A 3237-nucleotide genomic window follows, 5' to 3' on the forward strand; every position below is an offset into this window, starting at 1 on the left:
AGCAGATCAGCCCAATGGTGTGAGCTGTCCTGGAACCCACACCCAGCGGCAGTCAGAAGCTGGTGTCTCAAATAAAACAGTGCTGAAAGAGCTTCATGCAACTGTTGGGCTCCACATTGCTGCACAAGGAGCCTTTACTGTGGCCCTGGCAGTGATTACATTACAGCCCCAGCAGCAGATGCAATCACCCTTTGGCTTGATTGCATCCTGACAATAACCAGGCACAGGTAAGTGCTGGCCTGAGGAAAGGAATTGGAGCCCGAAGCTTCTCAAATGAGAGCAGCCCTGCCTGAAGCAGGATAGCCTTCAGCCTGGGAAGACCAAACCTGCCTCCTTGGGCCCTTCTCAAGGCAAACTTCCTCAGCTCCAAAGCAACTGCATCTCTTCTGGGTGCAGTGGCAAATGATGTGCAAGGACAGCTGGCTGCAATCTCTGGTCCACCAGTGCAGGGGAGTATCCCAGGCATGGTGAAGGGCCTGATGGCAGAGAAAACAGGGCAGAGACATCAGCTCAACCCCAAACAGCAGGCGGACTGTAGGCAGAGAGACACACACACACTCAGTAACTGGCTCAGTTCCCTGGGCAAGGGCAGACATCTGCATGGTCTTTCCATGGCTACCTCTGCAGGCCAGGCTGAGCCTCACCTGCTGATGCTTAAATATCCATCAGAGTGAGGGGCTGGTGGGGATTGGTCAGGAGCAGAGCATCTTTCCAAGACAAGATTGGTGAGGACCAGAAGCCCCCCTGCAGGAGCTGGCTCAGATGTAGGTGTAATCAGTCACACAGGACTGGCTGCTCTGTATGGTCCTGGCTGCCTTGTCTCTCAGGGCTGGTACCCAGCTCTGCTTGGTGAAGCAGGGACACGAGCCCTGCCCGTACCAGTGGATGCTCAGACTCTTCCTGCCTGCAGAAACAGGCTGCTGTGTTGCGGCACACTTGTCTGGTGACACAGGGTTAGATCAGAGCAAAAGCTGCGTGCACCAGAGCTCCCTCTGGGTTATTTTCGAAGCGGAAACACGGCTGAAATCTCTGCAGGCGACTGAGCAGCCTTCATCAACCAGCCCCGAGCAGCTCCAGGATGTTCTCCAGCCACTCAGGAAGCAGTGAAGGAGGTTGGCTGAGGGAGAGCACGGGGAAGGGGCTGTGGGCAGGCGCACAGATGTGTCAGAGCTTGCCAAGCTCCGGCATCCATTAGAAGAAGAATCTCTTGACATTTGTGGGGAATGGAGACCAGACGCTGTTTCCTCCCCACGCAATGTAGATCTGAGATGCATCATAGTTTCCCCAGGTCACAGACGTTTCTGTGCAGGGGAAGGCTTGAGCAGCACAAAGCCCTCTGCCTTTCAGACAGGGGATGGTCCTGCCTATTCACCACCCTCAAAGAGCCCTGTCATGAGCCAGGGCTGTTTCTGAATCTGGCTTCTCCCATGCTGGATGGAGAGCCCCTGCCTGAGCCGAACATGAGGGATATATGGAGGTATTGTAACTGGGAAGATGGGCACCATTCTCAGAAGAAGTTGCCAGCATATAACCAAAACAGGCAGCAGAATGCTGAAGAGAATACATGGGCAGGGACCATGGCCAACAGGGAGCGAACCTGGGCAAGCGCAGCCTGATTCCCACTTCAGCCATGGCACTAGGACCAAGCTGCTCACCGCCTCCTCCGCCTTGGTTTCCCTGTATGTAACCAAGAGGGAACGAACAGACTTAGACTTCCCTTTTCTGTCTGTTAGGTGTCTCTTGTCAGATTTCTCACTCCTACTGCATATTCCACAATTAATTCCAGGGCTTCTCTCTGCTCTCCATATCTCTTGCCTCCTACCCCACATTGTTACCAGCTTGCTTCTAGCCCATGAGTGCAGGAGGAGCCTGGAGCCAAGGCAGCTGTGCTCAGGATGTGCTCAGGGCAGCATGTTTCAAAGCCATGCCCCACAATCGCACTGTATGTCCATACTCTTCCCCAACAACCTGCTCTCTTCAGGAGAGGCCAGGCTTGCTCTCCTCCTGGGTTGCCTCAGCCCCTGGCTGAGGATGCTCCATAAATATGTATGCTACTTATACAGAATTTGCTTAGCATAACTTGCTTAGCTTTAGCAGCTAAATTTGCTGAAGCCTTAGGCTGCAAGCTGCGGACTTTCGTTCAGATACACTGAACTTTTACCTAGTTATGTAAAAGAAGGCCCCAGAGCTGGTTCAGACTGGAAGATAAGGAAGCAAGGAAGGCTGCTACCATTGTCAGCTGACACAGCAACCTTAGAGATATGAGAAAAAAAACCTAGAAGAAAAGAAAAAACACTTGGAGACAATGAAGGGACCCAGTGAAGAACTGGAAGACCCCAAAACCATTAGGGTTTGGGTAATGGTCATATTAATTACTGTATAATTAATATAAAAATAGTCATAGTAACTACTAATAAAAAAATAGTCACATTAACTACTGGTCAGAACTGTTGCGTGAGGAAAGGGTGAGGAACTTTGATTGTAAGGGTGTAATTCGCTAGGGATTTCTTTGTTTGGGCTCCCTTTTTGGAGGCATCCAGATTGAGCTGCTCTGCGTGTCAGAGCCAAGAAAAAGGAGGATTCCTGGTGTCTCTCTGCTCTCCCCAATAGCGAGTTCTGCTGCAAGATTCAGTTTCTGAGAAGTCCCTGGATCTCCTCACCTTGGAGGCACCTCAGAGCACAGCACACCCCTCTCAGCACACCTGCAGGGCCCAGGGACAACCATCAGCTTGTGAGAGCCGTCTATGCACCAACACTGCTTTGGAGACCTGCTCCCCATGTCATTGCTGGACCTCTGCCCTGCCTGTGAGGGGATGAAGCCTGCCTCAGACTCAGCCTTCTGCGGTGATTTTGGCAGCCGCATGAGCTGGTGCTAGGGATGCAGGCTTCCATGAGCACCCAGACTTGCCTGTGCTTGGGCACATCCCGGGGCCGGCACGACCCAGGGGTTGCTCGCAACAGAGACACAATGGGGAGAAGAGAACCCACGGTGTCAGCCAGGCGATGCCCTGAGCTGCTGCTGGCGGTGCGGGGACGCCGAGCCCCATCCCCTCCGCTCCATCCCCACCAAGGGCCGCTGGGCACCGACCCGGGCGGGACGCGGCACCATGCGGCGGCGCTGCCCGCGGGGCCGGCTCTGGTCCTGCCCCTCCGCTGGCTCCGCCCGCCGGCCTTCCCCCGCCGCCACTCGGGCGGAGCGTGCGGGGAGCCCGCGGCGCTGCTGCAGCCGGGGCCGTG

The sequence above is a fragment of the Psittacula echo genome (assembly GCF_963264785.1).
Source record: "Psittacula echo genome assembly, chromosome: 8".
Taxonomy (NCBI): domain Eukaryota; kingdom Metazoa; phylum Chordata; class Aves; order Psittaciformes; family Psittacidae; genus Psittacula; species Psittacula echo.